The following is a 20,911-nucleotide window of genomic DNA, read 5'->3' as shown; positions in this document are numbered from 1 at the left end:
ATATTAGAAATATATCACTGGGCACATAATTGTTTTTAAAGACATGCAGCAATGTTTAAACTGAGAAACAAAATGGTTCAGCTTTCCTTTAAATTTCTATTTATTTATGTATATGAAATTATATTATTTATCCATGTGAAGTTACATCTTCCCTGAAAGTCTCTATAAAAAGTGTGTTGTTTTTACATATATATCTTTAAAATAATGGATTCCACTGTTTTGGGTATCACATTAACAGTTAATAAAGGAAGAACTAGAGATTATATCGACAGGAAGTATTCCATTCAGCATCTTTTTGGGGTTTTTGAAAACTAATTTTTGCTTTTACAGTCCTGTGAATGTTCTGAGCCATGATGGTGTACCCCTGCTTTATATGCCGATCAATAGCACATGTAAGGAGTAGGTATTCTCATTGCTCAAGCACTTGTGCTCTGCTCACTCAACATGCAAACATTTCAAATTACAGTACATTAAGATGTCAATGACAAAAGGGAACATTCTAAAAATAGGCTGCTTTTGAGGCATCTTATAAAATGACTAACTCCTCCTTTGCCAGTGAGCACAAACTCCACATTCCTTCACATGCTCCTTAGAAATGCTTATGAAACCAAGAGAAGTACTTCTAATACCCTGTATTGGTGGGTTAGTATCAAGAAAGGGTGTTTTCTTGCTTCTTCAGCATTTATCATAGAATTAGGCTTGCTTTTCAGGTAAGGACAAAGCCTGCTGTGGACAAAGATACACCAGTATACACTTGGTTGATGTTGATGGCCTTTCCATTTCTGTTTTGGCTAAAAGGCAGAACATAGATCTGATATCTTTAGGCAAGATTTACAGTGATTCTTAGGTCTATTCATGGAATGAAGGAAATGTTCAAGAAGTCCTGCTTCCAAATGTCAATAAAATTAATTTGCCACTTCTTTGCCCCCGCTATAGCCTTAAAATTTTCTCTGACGTGCCTATGTATGAGCCAGGAATCTCACTGCGATTATTAGAGTCTCCCGAAGTCTAATAGATTGGAAAGAAGAATCCCTTTTCTAGATGGCCTATGAGAATATTACTTAAAGCAAGTCTGGTCCCTGGTGAGCCCCGCCCTTTGGAAAGCCTTCCTTGAAGAGCTCTATTAATTTATTCTTTCAACAAGTGTATATTGAGTGCCTGTGATAAAGTAGATGCTAGAGATGCATCAGTGGCCGAGAGAAAACTTGTCATCTGTTTCGTGTTTTAGCCTGGAAGCAAGGGGAAGGTGATTCCCCTGCAAGGCAGCGCAGAAGGGAAAGGAAACGGCTCACGTTCCCTGAGGGGCCTCTCTGTCCTAGAGGCTGTACTGATTACTGTCCAGGTATGATTCGTTCAGACCTCACAGAAACCCTGTGCAGAAGGTATTCTTATCATTATCCACATGTTACAAATGAAGAAGTGAGATGCAGAGGATTGTCTCACTTGCTCAAGACTAGCCAGGAATTCAGCCCCGGTTTGCCTGAACTCAAACTCTGTCCCTTAAACACTATGCCAAAATGCCTCTTTATCTCGTGGTGATAGCTACCAATGAAAGAAAAAAAAGATTTTCTTATTGAAGGTAAGATGTTTTCCTTTATATCTGAGTTGAAGCACTTTGTGTGTGTGGTGATCCAATTGGATGTCTTTGGGCCTACCTGGTACCCCAGGCCTACCTCGCTGACCACACAAGAGGCTTGTCATGTTAACATAAGCCGACCAGAGAGCCTCTGGCACATGGTCAGATACATACACACACACATGCAAGATACAAGGAGGGGTATGTTATCATGGTGGGAAAATTCAACCCATATGAACAAATGGAGATTTCAGCAAAGAGAAAATTTTTGGAAGTCAATGAAATTCTAGAAATGAAAAGTATAATACCAGCTACAAAGAACTCATTCCAAGGGCTTAAAAGCAGTCTGGACACAGTAGAGAAAATAGTCACTGACCTTGAAGACATTACCCAAACTAAAACACAAAGAGGAAAGACAGATTAAAATAGAAACAGATTATGACATCTAAGGCCTTTGGAATAATACCAGTGATCTACACCGTGTAATTGGAGCCCAGGAATGAGAGATGAGAGACTCAGGAAGTTTCTAACGATTTTCCAAAATTTTTCAAAGACATCAACTCACAGAACCAACAAGCTCAGCGAACCACAAGCAAGATAAATACAAAGAAAACACAAATGTTTAGTCAAACAATATCTTTCAAGTGCTCAAAGTCACTTTAAAGTCAATTTATTCATATGCCCAAATAATTCCTTAAAAATAAATACAAAATAAAGACATTTTCAGATAGATAAAAGATGATAGAATTTGTTGACAGCTGACCTAAACTACAAGAAATGCCAAGAGAAAGTCTTTTGATCTGAAAGGAAATGAACCAGGTAAAATCCAGATGAGTAGGAAGGACAAAAAGCACCAAAAGGCCTAATATATACTTTTAATATTTTTAATTTCACATATATGTTATACCTACATTTCATACATGCTTAAGTAGATGCTAGATAGAAAGATAATGAGAGAGATAGATGATAGAGAAATGATAGATGATCAATAGATATAGACAGATTCCTGTAACCTGAAAAAACTGGCAGGAAATTATTATGGGAAATAGGGTCTCGTTCATAAGGGCCGGGAAAGAACACACAGCGATTTACAAGAGCGCCGCTGAGAGCAGTGTGCAGTCGCTGCGCGCGCAGTCCAGGCATCTCAGCAGGAGCGCTTTCCTGGAGCTGTTCTGAGTTTCTGATAAGATTGGCTCAGACCCCTTGTTCCTATGCCCTGAATTCTTGTTCTAGTCTCTGCATATTTGTGGCTGTTCCTCCATCTGTGCTCTGACATCAGCACAAGCTGGGCACAGCACCTGCTTTCTGTTCCCCTCTCATATTCCAAAGTAATCTTGCACAAAAAGACTGTATCAAGAAGCAGTGTTACTGAAGTTAGGAGACTGCATATCCTGGAACAATTGAAAATGGTAAAATATCCCTGCCCTAAAATGTCTCTTCTTCATCCCACTGCCAAGTTTTTCTTGCAGGCCGTCTCACCCATGTACTACTCAAAGTCCTGCCTCCTTTCTCCTTCTTTTCTCTCTCCTTCTCTGCCTTTATTCTTCTCATGTCTTCCAAGAACTAAATACAGATTTTCTCATGTTCTCATGCCAAGTAACTCAGCCATTTCTCTCATTGTTAGGGCTCCTGTCAACACTCATTTTCTTCCCTGAGCTGCTTCATTGCATAACTCTTGGGGCCTCACTTACACTACAGTCCATGGAAATGAGCCTCCCTGGAGTTGTGCAGTGCACAGACTGAGCAGTAGTTAGTATGTGGGGGCACCACCTCTACTTTATTCAAGTATTTTCCTAATCAAAGGCTGTTCTGGTCTTAGCTATTATGCTAATAATCTCCCACCTGTATTACATAAAAGACTTACAAAAATTTTTTAGGTGATTGAAAAAATCCTGAATCAGTGTAAAGCTGTGCTATGTGCTTGGATGGGAAATCTAATGTAGAAATGGCTGTTCTTTTCAAATTACTCATAGGAATCAACGATTCTAATTAAGATACTAAGATACTAGGTATTTAGTCTTTTGGTATATGACATCAGCACAAGCTGGGCACAAATGTAATTGTATAATGCATTTGAGTAATTGAAAAGGACAGATAGCAACAATAAACCTCTTGAAAATAATGAGAGCAAATATTAAGCCTATAGTGATTGCTAAAACATGCAACTGCCATCTATGTAGTCACCTAATAAGCTAGTGTCCCATACAGCTAGCTATCATTGATCTCCCTTTTGTGGACATATGAAGTGTCTCCCTTCTTCCTTCAATTTCGTCATCTCCTTCTCAAGGAGAAGGGAATCACCCTCACCACGTGTCCCAGTGGGTTTTTGGAGTTGCCCAAGGTAGGACCCCACTCTCTGGGCTATAGGTGGGCATGTAGCACAGGCAAACCAATCAGAGAGAACCATGCTTTAGGCCATAATTCTTGGCTCAGGAGTAAGTAGATGACTCAAGTCACTCAGAGTTTTCCCTGGAAATTTTCAAAAATAAATTTCAAAATATATCCTCTTCTGGGAAGGATAACAGGGATGGTATAAGCCCTAGGCTGCCAGCAGACATGTTTTCTGCCAGTGGAAAATGCCCATCTGTTATAGGAGAGAATGCAGCCAAGCAGAAGTGAGTGAATGTGAGAGATGGAGTGAGCAAGAGAGAACATCCTTGAGGTACTAAATCCTAGTTGAGGTTCTGAAGTTCCAGAACCTATCCAGTTCCTACTGTCTATTCTCAGAGCTTGTCTAATATGTCTTTAATAGTATAGACATAGATGACACAGTGGTAGGGATACAACTATAGGGAATACACACAAGTGTTGGTATCTGCCTCACTCTGCCCACTGCTCACCTGATTACCAACCAAAGGAGGGATGGAAGAGCTGCCATCCTGGCTGGCCAGGATCCAGACATGTTTTAGGGTCATAATTTGCTGTGGAATGATTTCACTCTTAGTTATTGAGGGTATAGGGTTATAGTGAGGTTAATGCTGTGAGGAGAGTACTAGTGAGGGTGTAGTGGTGATGGTGACGGAGGTGAGGAGAGTACTGGTATGGTATCTCTGTTCTAGGATGTGCTGATGGTGCCTGGGGTCTTGACACCTCACCAGGTACTATTCCCCTTTGAGTTGAAGCAGGCCTCAGTGTCTTGGGAAAGCAGAAGGTATAGAAGCCATGATTGGTATGGAATCATAGCCTTTGAGTAGATAAATGGCATGAGGTTTTTCATGGAAAGTCTGAGGGAGTTTTTTGAAAGGTGGAACTCTCTAAACTTCTCTTTACCAGGAGCAGTGGATTCCCCATATTTGGGGGGATATGTAGATACTCTATCCTAGCTTTAAGCTGTCTGACTTCTGTTGTGTATTTCTCTGCATTGTCCTATGCCTCCCCGGTGTACCATATCATGGAGGCAGCTAAAGATTCCCATTCTAACTCTTCACAGCAGGCTTTTCTACCATTCCCTCTCATTCATCTCACCTGGATATTTTTTTCTCCCTCTCATTTAGAGAGTCTGTGCAACTCTCTAATGAATGTGTTTTCTGTCTTGGACATTCATTTATTGATCCACTCATTTATTCAAATCTGTATTGAATGACTATCTACTATGTGCCGATCATTATGCTAGTTGCATCCCTGGAACTTTCAGCTAGGAAGATATATGACAACACTTTAATAAATAATTGCTGAAGCCAGCCCCACTTAGCAAGGCCTTGAGATAGTTGGTCTAGCAACCTTTCCTGAGTGTCTCAGTGTTTCCTGCACTTTCTTTCCTGTGTTATATAACCAGTCTCTTCCCGGGGGTATAGCTGGGGACACTAACTTCAACCTTCTAATCATTGGCAAATTCTAGCACCTGACTTTCCTTATGTCTTTACTTACTAGGCACCAGAGCGCCTGGCCATAATTCTGAAGAACCTGGATTTTTCTAGGGCAGGGATAGGAAGTGGGGAAAATCCTACATCCCTCATCCTGCCAAGTCACTCCTACTGCGCTGCCACAGATGGCAGCAGGTGGGGAGCAGAGAGAGATAGGAACCTGAAGATCAGGGGATGAAGCGGCCTCAGTGTCGGCTGCTGAAACTATGATTCCGTGCAGTGAACTTGCTCTCATGATGTAAAATAGAATGTAGTACCTCATTTGTATTAGTACTTGTGTTATCTATGTAGATTAAAAAGCGACTAACCTTTAAATTTCACTTTCATGGCGCTTTTGTTGACTCCACTCTCATACTTGAATTATCTTAAATTACCAGCTACTATGACAGTGACAAGTAAGTTTGAATTACTGTTTAATTTTATAGCAGAGTGTAATTGTGTTTGCATTGTTTCATGGATTGTGTAGTAATGCAAAATTGTGACTGAATTAAAAAATATAAAAGTAATGTATACTGTAGAAATAGAAATAATTGAGAAATACAAAGAAATCATCCCATTCTTTCCTCTGAAATTCCACTCCCCAGAAGCCACATGGTTTTATTTAAGCATGTCTAGATTTTGCCTACAAATCCCACAAATGAGCTTGTACCTACACGTGCACACACACAGATACACACAATCATAATTACTTTCTCCACTAAACATTCTATGCCATATAAGTATTTCATGATGGTATGGATAGACTGTAATATATTGAATTGTCCATCTATTGAAATACAGTTAGAATGATTTTAGACTTTTCACAATTACAAACATTGCTACAATAAGTTACTTTGTAATATATACTCTTGCATGCTTATGGTATCAGTTAAGGAAAATTTCTAGAAATGTAATTGCTGGGTCAAAGAGTAGATGTATTGGAAATTTAGATACTATGAAAATGCCATCCAAAAAAGCCTGTGCCAGCCTGTGCTTTTACCAGCAGCATGTGGCTGTGACTGTCTGTTTTTAATCTTTGCCAATCTACAGTGAAAATCTTATAGCATCGTTATTTTAATATGTGTTTCTTTAATCATGAATGAGATCTAGCATCTTATCATATATTCATTAACCATTTGCATTTCTTTTTCTCTGATCTATATTCTTTCTGTGGCTGGATTTTTCTATATTGCAGATAATTTCTAAGAAAGAGTATACATGTTTTGGAGTTTAGCATTAAATGATTCAGAAATTTTTTTAAGCATATAATTAAAATTAGAATGAGATTGGTGCTAGGGCCATATGTAATGAAATAATGATTTTTTGTATAAGTAAAATATACCAGCCCACCTGGGTCTCCAGGAAGCCTCCCCATTCCCACATTGCAAAGCAACAGTCTGCTTGCAATTACACCATCATTCTTCATTCCCAGGAACCATAATCTCAGACATTCACACCCTCTTTAAAAAGTGGCATAATATGGTTTACTGTAGCCACAAAAATTGTAGCTCAAAAATATAAAAATTATAGAGGACAGGTTGGCTCAGTGCCAGCAGCGCAGAAAGCAGTTTCTCAGGGGTGTTGTATGAGAAGAAGGTAAGAAACAAAATGATTATATCATGTGTGCAACTAAAGAACTGGGATTGGCCCAGATCTCAAGTGCCACTGTGAAAGAAACAGGAGGTCAGCATCGAATGCAATGGAGGAAAATCACTGGTATTGGGGTGAGTTTGAATACTGCAATGCCACATACATGTTACACAAGGAAACTATTTATCTTGGTTTAAATTCAAATTAAGTAGCTCTCCAATGCACCCAAGACCCTGAGATGGACAAACCAACTGTTTTATTTTAGTTTGTGTGGTGGTTGCTGGTGGTTTTTATGGTGTGGGTAAAATTGCAATATTTCTAGAATCTCTCTCCTGGCTTTAGTGCATCTGCATATCAATAGGTGTTTCAAGGTGTGGAGAGAAGTGGTCCATCTACATATCAATAATTACGAGGGCATGCTAGGCCTTATCTGGACCAGAGAGGCTGAGTCAAGAGAGAGGCAGGACCACTGCTTGTAAGATATAAAAGGGTTTCTTAACTTTATTTCTCCCTTTGACTGATATAGGTTTTAGAGGTATTTTGCTACAGGATTTTATCCCCAGAGTTACATATGGCAAGCTCAGGTGCCTAACTCCAGCTAGTTCAGGCTAAAAAGAATTCACTGATTTATGTAAAAGGAAATTGAGGTTTACCAATTTCCAGCTCCAGTGAGTTCAGGGCTGGGTTGTGAGGGCTGCACCTTATCCTCCGCTCTGAGAGCTTTTCTCCATGGGGCTCCTCAGGTGGGCTCCCCCCATGGTCAACAGTAGGTTTGAGATGTTACTAAGGAGCACCTAATGTAGGATCTGAAGAATCAAAAGTTAGCATAAGTACAGCCATCTTAAGGCCTAAATACCACCCCCTAACCCAAAAGAAGGAAAATCATTAGAATCTTGAAAAACAAGTTAGTTAGCCTGTGTCAATTGTAGTGACCTTTAGTTAGCTAACCGTAAATCAGTTAATCATACACGCCTAGCTTATCTTACTAGAACCACCCTAGACATTCCGTAGGTGATCTCATCTAACCAGACCCCAGGATGTGGCGCCAGCAAAAGATTTATGAGCCTATAGAAAAAACCCTGTATTGTGATTATGGAAAATTCTACCCCTTTTGAAAATGCTATAAAACCTTCTGCCTTAGTGTGCTCGGGGTCCTCGTTGAGACCTGCTGCGACAGGCTGACTTGGACCCCAACTAGTTGGCTTCCGAATAAATTCCTCTTGCTTGTTGCATCAAGAAACGTCTTTGGTGAGTGATTTGGGGCGGCGCCTTCCTCAGGGGAATCCAACATTTGGGGGCTCGTCCGGGATCATGCGCTCACCCCGCTTCACTCCCAAAGTCGCTCTTGGAGGAAGAGGTAAGATTAGTGGCGCCTTGGTTTGTCTGTGTTCTGTTTTCTGTTTTTCAGTGAGACCGGTCAGAATTCTGAAAGGGGGTACCCACTGTCTGGCAGCTGTCCCGATCCCGTAAAGGGGTCGAGACTGCGGTCGGTAGACGTACTAGGAGCACCGCAGGCTGCAACCCTGGGGGACGCCCCAGGGAGGTTGGGAGGCCAGGGACGCCTGGTAGCCTCCCGTCTGTTTTTCTGGCAAGGTGAATCTGATGAGATAGGGTTGATTTTCAGGCGCCAGGAATATCAACCCTCTGATTCCTTTCGGTTTCTGTTTGAAAATCTGAGAAAAAACAAAAAGCGGCCGCTGTGTGTCTAATCTGTGTGTGTCTCTGTTTTTTGTGTCTTTCATGTGCCTAATAATTGTTATACTGACAAGGGGACAGACTCAGACAACCCCCTAAGTGTGTAAATGAATATATCTTTCTACCTCCGGATGGTATTAATGAAATTGATTTAAAGACAAGCGCTTGTGAAAATTGAGTGTTCTAAAACTTCCAGAAAACCTGGTAAAAAAGTGTTAAGCATTAATGCTAATTTGAGTTTGCCTGAGGCGGGCATGTCCTGGTAGTTGTCCGCTGCCTGAGTTTACCTAGAGTCATTTGAGTCATGTTATCTGCTAAATCTTTTAAGAATAGAATGCTTAGAAGCTTGGCTTTGTCTAGTGTTGAGTGGGGGTCTTGTGAGTAGGCTAGCATAGTTGTTGCAGGTAGGTGAACTGGATAAGTGTGGCAAGTGAACACCTTTTAAATTGTGTGTTGCAGTGTGTATGCCTACCTGCAGCCTGAGAATCTTTGTAGTAACTTAAAGCCTTAGAGTTTTGTTAAGTTGAGAAGATGTGCTCTGTGTTTGCTGGGAGATTGTACTGTGAAGCTCATGGTTGCAGAAATTGTAGAATGTGTTCGTGAGTTTGTTGGTCTAGAAAATGTTAGTTTGACAGTTTGCAGTGTCCTGCTTCTCAGTGTTCACTAGAAGTTAAAGTTTCTAATGGTTTTAAGTTCTAATTAAAACCACTTAAAGTAATAAAGAAAAACATTTCTCTATGCTAAAAGATGTATGTTTTAATAAGAAAAAGTATAAAAAATGAAAACTCTTCTGCATGCTAAAGAATGTGTTTTGTGATAAAAGAAAGTAACTTTGTTCTAAAGTACAGCTATTTATTTAAAGAGAGACAAAGAGAGAAAACAGCCTGGTGCCTTTTGTTGTAGAAGATCCGCTCAGCCTGTTGCTTTGGGGGGAGGGTTAGGATGTTTAGAGATAAAGTGAGATAAACCCAGTCAAGCCGCAGGCAAGCCCAGGCATAATTCTCACCGGCTTATGTGCTTGGGACCATGGGGCAAATGAAGAATAAATTACTATATTCTTACAGATATAGTCATGCCTAGTGAAATTAAAGCAAGTGAGTCTTGATATCAAGTGCACAGCAAAATTAAAATCTCGTTTCCAGTTAGTTTTCTTTAACTGTTAGTCTGCTCTTAATGTTGAAAGATCACAGCAGTTTCTCATGCTTAAAGTCTCAGTGAGTTGCCATGAAATCGTAATGTTAAAGGGACTAAAAGCTAAAGTTTGTTAGTTAACAACTGTATAACCTTTATTTGCCTTTGAAATATTTTGTTATTAAAAATGATTGCATGGCCTGAAAAATTGAATTCCTAAGCAGAATAGTAACAAAGCATTTTTCAGCTGATTAAATGCACTTAGTTAACAAACCAAAATTTATTAAACTGTAGAATCTGGACAAGATTATGTTTCTCCCAGAAAAACAGGTTTCACTGTAAAAGTTTAGATAGACGAATGTGTGACCACTTTTGAGAAAAGTTGTAATAGATTTTTTGAGAACCACCAGGTCTTCTTGTTTAATTTATATGCTGTATGTTTAAAAAAAAAAAAAAAAAAACATGGGGGAATCTACTATTAAAGAGTAAAACATTCTTGAAGTTTTCAGGGAGGACCTGTAAACTTAAGCACTTTCTCTGTTTTTTGTATCTGGTCTTAGACACTTATGCTGAGTTATGTTCTTATTATTTTCACTGTTTGTAAGCTATTGATTGTAAGCCAAAGGTCATCATTTCTCAGTCCCTAAATGAAAAAGTAAAATGCCTGATCTCTTTCATCTCAAAGCATATTTCTGGTCATATCTGAATATCTGTGTGAAAGAAAGAGACATTTAAATTTGAGATTCTGCTTAAACTTTTAAGTTGAATTTGACTATAGCCATATTCATTCTTTGTATGTATCTCTAACAGGTCTTTTGTATGCCTGGTAATATTATACTCTGCCTTGAGTTTAGACAGTTCTTTCAGCTAAATATGAATTCTTATTGTAGCTTTTTTCCCCTCCTGAAGATGAAAGCAGAAGAATCTACCATCTGCTACCATTCTCTCAAGAATGCTTAGTAACCTAGAATTAGTTTGACTTTCTGTATGTTGTCTTTAAAAATTGACAGCAGCAGTCTCCCCTGCTGCCCCACTTTTTAAGAATCTCGTTTACTGTGCTGAGTATATAGACAATAAATGTGTAATGATAGTTCTAAAAAAATTAAATGCAAAAAGGTGCTTTTACCTCTAGTTAACTCTGATATTTTCCAGAGGGCCCCTGGAACATGTCAGAAGAATTTTTTCTCACTAGACAAAGTATTTGACTAATTTGGCTTATTTATCTGATATATATATATTTATTTACCAAGAAAGCACTGTCAAAGAGAATGATGCTAAACTTTGTTACTGAATGTTTTGTATTACAGAAATATCAGAATTTCCTTATGTCAACTGTTTTACAGTAAGCTCTCATCATATCTTTAACCATTGTCATTTGTAAGTCTTTTGTCATTTATAGTATTATCCCTAAACTGGTAAAGAACTAGATTTCAGCAGAACAGGTATTAGTTACATAAGATTACATAAACTAAAGAAAATGATTTTGTGTCTTTTTGTTTCAAATGTTGCTGGTAAAGTGTTTTAACCTTGTTCTCTTAAACTGACAACAGTTTAGTAAATGACTATCTTTATGAGCAGAATTGAAACATCCTTCTCTCTACTTGATCCCTCCAGAGTTTAAAAACTTTCAGTGACTGTTTTTGTATTCCATGGCAGTATGTTTATTTGCACGAGTTCAATAAGAATCTGCTTTCCTTGTGAGAAGACTACTTAAGAACACTGGTTATACTACCAGGGCTTTGACTGGAATGTCGTACCTGAGAGACATGTGTATAAACTCAGATGTGAACAACTTTAAAGAACTAAGATTGACTTTATAAAGCCAACAAAACCCCTTGGAAGAACTGGCCTGGTACCTTGCTTACAGAGTTCCCAGCAGCCTTACCAGGTGAGTAAAGAAAGTCACTTCCTGGCAGGTGCAGAGACCTCGAGAAGAGAAGAATTCATCCAAATCTACAGGTACTGCAGGCAAAGCCTGATGGCAAGTCTGGCTTGGCTGTCTGGCCTCAAGAGGCCTTTAAAAGTTCAATCTGAAATTCCTTACAAAAAGTTCCAGCAAAGCATATTCAAAAGAGCCTGTGTAATCAATTGCTCTTCTTGCTGCACCTGTGCAAATAATCAAGCCAGCTGTTAATTATTTTCTTAACCTAGTTACTTCTGGTAAAAATGAGAGTGATTTTAGAGAGAAGTATCGTTTCAATAATGCAGCCTCCTTCCAGAATAAAAAATCCAACTCCAGATGTTGCTACATAACCTAATAACACAATTTGTTTTATCTTGCCTAGAAGCCACAAAACTGCAAATAGTAATAAAAATGAAACCTAGAATAGAAGCGCCAGCCTTCTGAAGCCCTCTCAACTGACCAGTGATGGAGACCTAGCTGCACCCTTTACTGCGCCCCCTTCTCAGCATGAAGCAGCCAGAGCGGTCATCACCCCTCTTCCCTAGCAGCAGCTAGAGTCTCTATCTGTAGAAGAAAGAATGAGACCATACCCATAGCCTTCCCTGGTAAAAACAGGTATTTAATCCCTCCTCCCGAGGGATAGTGGGCTTGTAACACTGGAGTGACCCTATGTGTCTCTACTTCTGCCTTCAACTCCTCCCATGATTTCTGTATCATAGTCCAGCTGGTGCCCAGGTTGATGTATCATGATGATCTCTCATTCGTAGCTGAATTTGAACCTAAGCATAGATATAAGAGAGAGCCGGTCTCGCTGACCTTAGCCGTGTTGTTAGAGATAAGAGTCGCAGCTGGAGTGGGAATGTTGGATTCCCCTGAGGAAGGCGCCGCCCCAAATCACTCACCAAAGACGTTTCTTGATGCAACAAGCAAGAGGAATTTATTCGGAAGCCAACTAGTTGGGGTCCAAGTCAGCCTGTCGCAGCAGGTCTCAACGAGGACCCTGAGTACTTACAACTAAGTGGTTATATAGGATTTTCTGAGGCATTCAGCCCTAGAGAATTACCATGGTTACAGATTATGTTGTAGTAACAAGATAACAATACTACATAGCAAGATAACAATACTACAAAGGCAGTAATTTTTCAAACCTACGATTTCTGGGTTAGTGCCACGTCCTGGGGGTGTAGCAAGGTAGGGTCAGCTTTTATGCTTAACTAACCGAAAGGTTAGCGCTGCCAGCAGTCATGATTGATTAACTTGTTTTTCCAGAGGAGTTACCTGGTTTCAGTTGTTCCCTCTGAGTCATATATCAGAATGGCTTTTTGGGCTTCAAGATGGCTACTCTTAGGCTAACTTATTTCTCAGGGAGGTTGGGTTCCTACATTCCCCACTTCTTTTTCTGAACATTCTAATCATGGAATGTTGGTGTCTTCTTGATGTGTGAGGGTATGATACTGTTGTCTCAGCATTAGCACCTGCACAGCACTTACTCTTTTTCTAATAAAGGTTATTACTCGATTTAAAATGCAGGGACCTAAGGTGAGGAGCAATATAAAAATAAGCAGGGGTCCTGCCAAAGTGGATATTAGAGTTGTAAGCCATGGGGATCTAGAAAACCAGGATTCAAACAGGCTCTGGTTAGCTTCTCGTTCTCGCTTTCGCTGATCTAATCTTTCTCTTAATTTAGACATTGAGTCTCTTACTACTCTAGTATGGTCTGCATAGAAGCAGCACTCTTCTTTTAGAGCTGCACACAATCCACTTTCTTTTAGAAATAGTAAATCTAACCCTCGTCTATTTTGCAGCACTACTTCAGAGAGAGAGGTTAGGGACTTTTCAAGTTTAGAAATAGACTGTTCTATAGTTCTCAAATCTTCATCGATAGCTATTCTTAGTCCTTTGTAATGTTGGTTTCCTTGTATAATTGCAGCTGCCCCTGGTCCTACTCTGGCTGCGACTCCTACTCTTAGTAATACAGCTAGAGTGAGTGAGACTGGCTCTCTTTTATACCTTAGTTTAGGTTCTAATTCTGCCACGAATGATAAGTCATCATGATACATTAGTCTGGGTACTAACTGGACTATGATACAGAAATCACGGGAGGAGTTGAAGGCAGAAGTAGAGACACATGGGGTCACTCCAGTGTTACAAGCCTACCATCCCTTGGGAGGAGGGATTAAATACCTGTTTTTACCAGGGAAGGCTATGGGTATGGTCTCATTCTTTCTTCTACAGATAGAGACTCTAGCTGCTGCTAGGGAAAAGGGGCGATGACCGCTCTGGCTGCTTCGTGCTGAGAAGGGGGTGCAGTAAAGGGTGCAGCTAGGTCTCCATCACTGGTCAGTTGAGAGGGCTTCAGAAGGCTGGCGCTTCTATTCTGGGTTTCATTTTTATTACTATTTGCAGTTTTGTGGCTTCTAGGCAAGATAAAACAAATTGTGTTATTAGGTTATGTAGCAACATCTGGAGTTAGATTTTTTATTCTGGAAGGAGGCTACATTATTGAAACGATACTTCTCTCTAAAATCACTCTCATTTTTACTAGAAGTAACTAGGTTAAGAAAATAATTAACAGCTGGCTTGATTATTTGCACAGGTGCAGCAAGAAGAGCAATTGATTACACAGGCTCTTTTAAATATGCTTTGCTGGAACTTTTTGTAAGGAATTTCAGATTGAACTTTTAAAGGCCTCTTGAGGCCAGACAGCCAAGCCAGACTTGCCATCAGGCTTTGCCTGCAGTACCTGTAGATTTGGATGAATTCTTCTCTTCTCGAGGTCTCTGCACCTGCCAGGAAGTGACCTTCTTTACTCACCTGGTAAGGCTGCTGGGAACTCTGTAAGCAAGGTACCAGGCCAGTTCTTCCAAGGGGCTTTGTTGGCTTTATAAAGTCAATCTTAGTTCTTTAAAGTTGTTCACATCTGAGTCTATGCACATGTCTCTCAGGTACGACATTCCAGTCAAAGCCCTGGTAGTATAACCAGTGTTCTTAAGTAGTCTTCTCACAAGGAAAGCAGATTCTTATTGAACTCGTGCAAATAAACATACTGCCATGGAATACAAAAACAGTCACTGAAAGTTTTTAAACTCTGGAGGGATCAAGTAGAGAGAAGGATGTTTCAATTCTGCTCATAAAGATAGTCATTTACTAAACTGTTGTCAGTTTAAGAGAACAAGGTTAAAACACTTTACCAGCAACATTTGAAACAAAAAGACACAAAATCATTTTCTTTAGTTTATGTAATCTTATGTAACTAATACCTGTTCTGCTGAAATCTAGTTCTTTACCAGTTTAGGGATAATACTATAAATGACAAAAGACTTACAAATGACAATGGTTAAAGATCTGATGAGAGCTTACTGTAAAACAGTTGACATAAGGAAATTCTGATATTTCTGTAATACAAAACATTTAGTAACAAAGTTTAGCATCATTCTCTTTGACAGTGCTTTCCTGGTAAATAAATATATATATATCAGATAAATAAGCCAAATTAGTCAAATACTTTCTCTAGTGAGAAAAAATTCTTCTGACATGTTCCAGGGGCCCTCTGGAAAATATCAGAGTTAACTAGAGGTAAAAGCACCTTTTTGCATTTAATTTTTTTAGAACTATCATTACACATTTATTGTCTATATACTCAGCACAGTAAACGAGGTATCTTAAAAAGTGAGGCAGCAGGGGAGATTGCTGCTGTCAATTTTTAAAGACAACCTACAGAAAGTCAAACTAATTTTAGGTTACTAAGCATTCTTGAGAGAATGGTAGCAGATGGTAGATTCTTCTGCTTTCATCTTCAGGAGGGGAAAAAAGCTACAATAAGAATTCATATTTAGCTGAAAGAACTGTCTAAACTCAAGGCAGAGTATAATATCACCAGGCATACAAAAGACTTGTTAGAGATACATACAAAGAATGAATATGGCTATAGTCAAATTTAACTTAAAAGTTTAAGCAGAATCTCAAATTTAAATGTCTCTTTTTTTCACACAGATTTTCAGATATGACCAGAAATATGATTTGAGATGAAAGAGGTCAGGCATTTTACTTCTTCATTTAGGGACTGAGAAATGATGACCTTTGGCTTACAATCAATAGCTTACAAACAGTGAAAATAATAAGAACATAACTCAGCATAAGTGTCTAAGACCAGATACAAAAAAGCAGAGAAAGTGCTTAAGTTTACAGGTCTTCCCTGAAAGCTTCAAGAATGTTTTACTCTTTAATAGTAGATATAAGCTGCTATGCAAATTCTATTAAAAGCTCTAAGATTATTTGCATTAAAAAATATGGAGAGTCCCCCATGTTTTTGTTTTTGTTTTTGTTTTTTTTAAACATACAGCATATAAATTAAACAAGAAGACCTGGTGGTTCTCAAAAAATCTATTACAACTTTTCTCAAAAGTGGTCACACGTTCGTCTATCTAAACCTTTACAGTGAAACCTGTTTTTCTGGGAGAAACATAATCTTGTCCAGATTCTACAGTTTAATAAATTTTGGTTTGTTAACTAAGTGCATTTAATCAGCTGAAAAAAGCTTTGTTACTATTCTGCTTAGGAATTCAATTTTTCAGGCCATGCAATCAATTTTAATAGCAAAATATTTCAAAGGCAAATAAAGGTTATACAGTTGTTAACAAACTTTAGCGTTTAGTCTCTTTAACATTACGATTTCATGGCAACTCACTGAGACTTTAAGCATGAGAAACTGCTGTGATCTTTCAACATTAAGAGCAGACTAACAGTTAAAGAAAACTGTTTAACTGGAAATGAGATTTTAATTTTGCTGTGCACTTGATATCAAGACTCACTTGCTTTAATTTCACTAGGCACGACTATATCTGTAAGAATATAGTAATTTATTCTTCATTTGCCCCATGGTCCCAAGCACATAAGCCGGTGAGAATTATGCCTGGGCTTGCCTGCGGCTTGACTGGGTTTATCTCCCTAACCCTTCCCCCAAAGCAACAGGCTGAGCGGATCTTCCACAACAAAAGGCACCACGCTGTTTTCTCTCTTTGTCTCTCTTTAAATAAATAGCTGTACTTTAGAACAAAGTTACTTTCTTTTATCACAAAACACATTCTTTAGCCTGCAGAAGAGTTTTCATTTTTTTATACTTTTTCTTATTAAAACATGCATCTTCTAGCATAGAGAAATGCCCTCTCTATCACTTTAAGCAGTTCTAACCAGAACTCAAAACTATTAGAAACTTCAAGCTCCAGTGAACACTGAGAAGCAGGACACTGCAAACTGTCAAACTAACATTTCCTAGACTGACAAACTTACGAACACATTCTACAATTTCTGCAACCATGAGCTTCACAGCACAATCTCCCAGAAAACACAGAGCACATCTTCTCAACTTAACAAAACTCTAAGGCCTTAAAGTTACTACAAAGATTCTCAGGCTGCAGGTAGGCATACACACTGCAACACACAATTAAAAAGGTGTTCACTTGCCACACTTATCCAGTTCACCTACCTGCAACAACTATGCTAGCCTACTCACAAGACCCCCACTCAACACTAGACAAAGCCAAGCTTCTAAGCATTCTATTCTTAAAAGATTTAGCAGATAACATGACTCAAATGACTCTAGGTAAACTCAGGCAGCCGACAACTACCAGGACATGCCCGCCTCAGGCAAACTCAAATTAGCATTAATGCTTAACACTTTTTTATCAGGTTTTCTGGAAGTTTTAGAACACTCAATTTTCACAAGCGCTTGTCTTTAAATCAATTTCATTAATACCATCCGGAGGTAGAAAGATATATTCATTTACACACTTAGGGGGTTGTCTGAGTCTGTCCCATTGTCAGTATAACAATTATTAGGCACATGAAAGACACAAAAAACAGAGACACACACAGATTAGACACACAGCGGCCGCTTTTTGTTTTTTCTCAGATTTTCAAACAGAAACCGAAAGGAATCAGAGGGTTGATATTCCTGGTGCCTGAAAATCAACCCTATCTCATCAGATTCACCTTGCCAGAAAAACAGACGGGAGGCTACCAGGCGTCCCTGGCCTCCCAACCTCCCTGGGGCGTCCCCCAGGGTTGCAGCCTGCGGTGCTCTAGTACGTCTACCGACCGCAGTCACAGCCCCTTTACGGGATTGAGACGGCTGCCAGACAGCGGGTACCCTTCAGAACTCCGACCGGTCTCACTGAAACAGAAAACAGAACACATACAACTCAAGGCGCCACTAATCTTACCTCTTCCTCCAAGAGCGACTTCGGGAGTGAAGCGGGGTGGACGCCCGATCCCGGACGAGCCCCCAAATGTTGGATTCCCCTGAGGAAGGCGCCGCCCCAAATCACTCACCAAAGACGTTTCTTGATGCAACAAGCAAGAGGAATTTATTCGGAAGCCAACTAGTTGGGGTCCAAGTCAGCCTGTCGCAGCAGGTCTCAACGAGGACCCTGAGTACTTACAACTAAGTGGTTATATAGGATTTTCTGAGGCATTCAGCCCTAGAGAATTACCATGGTTACAGATTATGTTGTAGTAACAAGATAACAATACTACATAGCAAGATAACAATACTACAAAGGCAGTAATTTTTCAAACCTACGATTTCTGGGTTAGTGCCACGTCCTGGGGGTGTAGCAAGGTAGGGTCAGCTTTTATGCTTAACTAACCGAAAGGTTAGCGCTGCCAGCAGTCATGATTGATTAACTTGTTTTTCCAGAGGAGTTACCTGGTTTCAGTTGTTCCCTCTGAGTCATATATCAGAATGGCTTTTTGGGCTTCAAGATGGCTACTCTTAGGCTAACTTATTTCTCAGGGAGGTTGGGTTCCTACAGGAACGGAGGCAGTCGCTATTGTTCAAGGGAACCAGCATTATGAAAGACTAAGGACTGCTATTGATGAAGACCTAAAAACCATAGAGCAATCCATTACAAAACTTGAAGAATCTCTGACTTCCCTCTCTGAGGTAGTCTTACAGAATAGACGAGGGCTAGATCTGCTGTTCCTAAAAGGAGGAGGACTGTGTGCAGCTTTAAGAGAAGAATGCTGCTTTTATGCAGATCATTCCGGGATAGTAAGAGATTCAATGTCAAAACTTAGAGAAAGGCTAGATCAGAGGAAGAGAGAGCAAGAAGCAGGCCAAGGACTGTTTGAATCTTAGTTCACTAGGTCCCCGTGGTTTACAACCCTGATATCCACTCTGGCTGGGCCCCTACTCATCCTTGCGTTGCTTCTAACTTTAAGACCCTGCATGTTAAACCGGTTAATAACTTTTGTTAGAGAAAGAATGAGTGCCGTTCATGTACTAATGTTAAAGCAACAATACCACTCACTCACCTCACAAGAAGATACAAACATTCCATGATTGGAATGCCCCAAAAAGAGAAGTGGGGAAATGTAGGATCTGAAGAATCAAAAGTTAGCATAAGTACAGCCATCTTAAGGCCTAAATACCACCCCCTAACCCAAAAGAAGGAAAATCATTAGAATCTTGAAAAACAAGTTAGTTAGCCTGTGTCAATTGTAGTGACCTTTAGTTAGCTAACCGTAAATCAGTTAATCATACACGCCTAGCTTATCTTACTAGAACCACCCTAGACATTCCGTAGGTGATCTCATCTAACCAGACCCCAGGATGTGGCGCCAGCAAAAGATTTATGAGCCTATAGAAAAAACCCTGTATTGTGATTATGGAAAATTCTACCCCTTTTGAAAATGCTATAAAACCTTCTGCCTTAGTGTGCTCGGGGTCCTCGTTGAGACCTGCTGCGACAGGCTGACTTGGACCCCAACTAGTTGGCTTCCGAATAAATTCCTCTTGCTTGTTGCATCAAGAAACGTCTTTGGTGAGTGATTTGGGGCGGCGCCTTCCTCAGGGGAATCCAACACTAAGAGATGTCAGATGACTTACTAAGCCTGGGCTATAAATATGAATAGGACATCATCCCTATTGTTTTTTATCATTTAACAAAAATTTATTATTAATTCCATTTTCAGAGAATTTATCCTATTCCCAATGCTTAAACAATTAATTCCTTCTTTTCTTGGACTGTTTTTATTCTCTTTCCACATATAACCAATTCAGTAAATTCCAGACTTGGTAAATTCCATCATTTTTTGCCTTTCCACTTTGGTATTTCATTTATACTTGCTGAAGAATGTAATCTTTATATTTCCTTAATGGCTACCTAAATAATTGTCTATTGATTCATTATTTTCACATTTAAAGACTTTGATTTTCTTAGGGAGTTTTAGGTTTTACAACAAAACTGAGGGAAAGGTACAGAGATTTCCCATATACTCCCTGCGCCACACTTGCAGAGCCTCCCTAGTATCAACATTTCCCACTAGGGTGGAGGAATTGATGAACCTACATTGATACATCATTATCACCAAAGACCACAGTTCATATTAAGGATTCACTCTTGGTGTCGTACATTCTCCGGGTTATTACAAACATATCATGACATGTATCCATCACTAGAGTATTATACAGAGTATTTTCAAGGCCCTAAAACCCCTCTGTGGTTTACCTGTTCATCTTTCAGCCATAATGTTCCCCCAATGCCTGACAACCACCACTGATCTTTTTACTATCACCTAGTTTCGCCCTTTCCAGAATGTTATATAGGTGGAATTGAGACAGGGACCATGGGCTTAGACAGAGTAGGGTGCGGGCCTCCAGAAAAAGGCTCCTACCAAAACTCCATCTTAAGCAATTAAGCAAAGCCAGAGTCACATTAATTCTCTTAAGTAAAAATATCAAACTAGGAATATAAGCATTCTTCAGAGAGATTAGTTAAAACTAAAAAGCCAGGAGCAACTTGGCCTAGAAGTTTGAATACTCCCCAGATAAAGAAAAGTATCTCAGCATAGCCTATGCTTTCATGTGTCAATTAGAACATACCATTGTAAGATTTACTATAGCCTGTTCAAAGGCCCAGCTTATTTAGAAAAAAATCTATCTTAAAGCTAAGATTGCATTTTAATCAAACAAACAATAACTCAGCCCATCTTGGAAGCAAGGCAGGCAGTCATAATTGATATACTCCCAGATCAAAAAGCAGCTATCCTGGGAAAGAATCAGAACAATAAATTTCTTGTATTAAGCTAATTTTGAAGAATAACTCACTGACAAGAAACTTAGTATCTCTTCAAAAATATTTTGGGACCATCTGGTAGGTCTGCATCCCTAGC

At 39.4% G+C, this 20,911-nt stretch overlaps 2 long non-coding RNA genes across 2 annotated transcripts; one reads left to right on the top strand and one right to left on the bottom strand.

Annotated features, from left to right (window-relative positions):
* The first annotated feature begins 7,809 nt into the window (after positions 1–7,809).
* On the top strand, positions 7,810–12,321 carry LOC140843983 (uncharacterized). The gene is made up of 2 exons (XR_012121994.1): positions 7,810–11,722; positions 12,120–12,321. It is a non-coding gene; the product is annotated as an uncharacterized lncRNA (long non-coding RNA).
* Positions 12,322–12,647: 326 nt separating this feature from the next.
* Positions 12,648–18,542, bottom strand: LOC140843982 (uncharacterized). Its single transcript, XR_012121993.1, has 2 exons — positions 17,959–18,542; positions 12,648–14,783 (listed from the first exon to the last, which is right to left on the bottom strand). It is a non-coding gene; the product is annotated as an uncharacterized lncRNA (long non-coding RNA).
* Between the last annotated feature and the right edge of the window lie 2,369 nt (positions 18,543–20,911).

This window comes from Manis javanica, chromosome 10 (assembly GCF_040802235.1).
Source record: "Manis javanica isolate MJ-LG chromosome 10, MJ_LKY, whole genome shotgun sequence".
Lineage (NCBI taxonomy): Eukaryota > Metazoa > Chordata > Mammalia > Pholidota > Manidae > Manis > Manis javanica.
The sequence above is the reverse complement of the archived record's forward strand: the minus strand, read 5'-3'. Positions and strand labels throughout refer to the sequence as shown.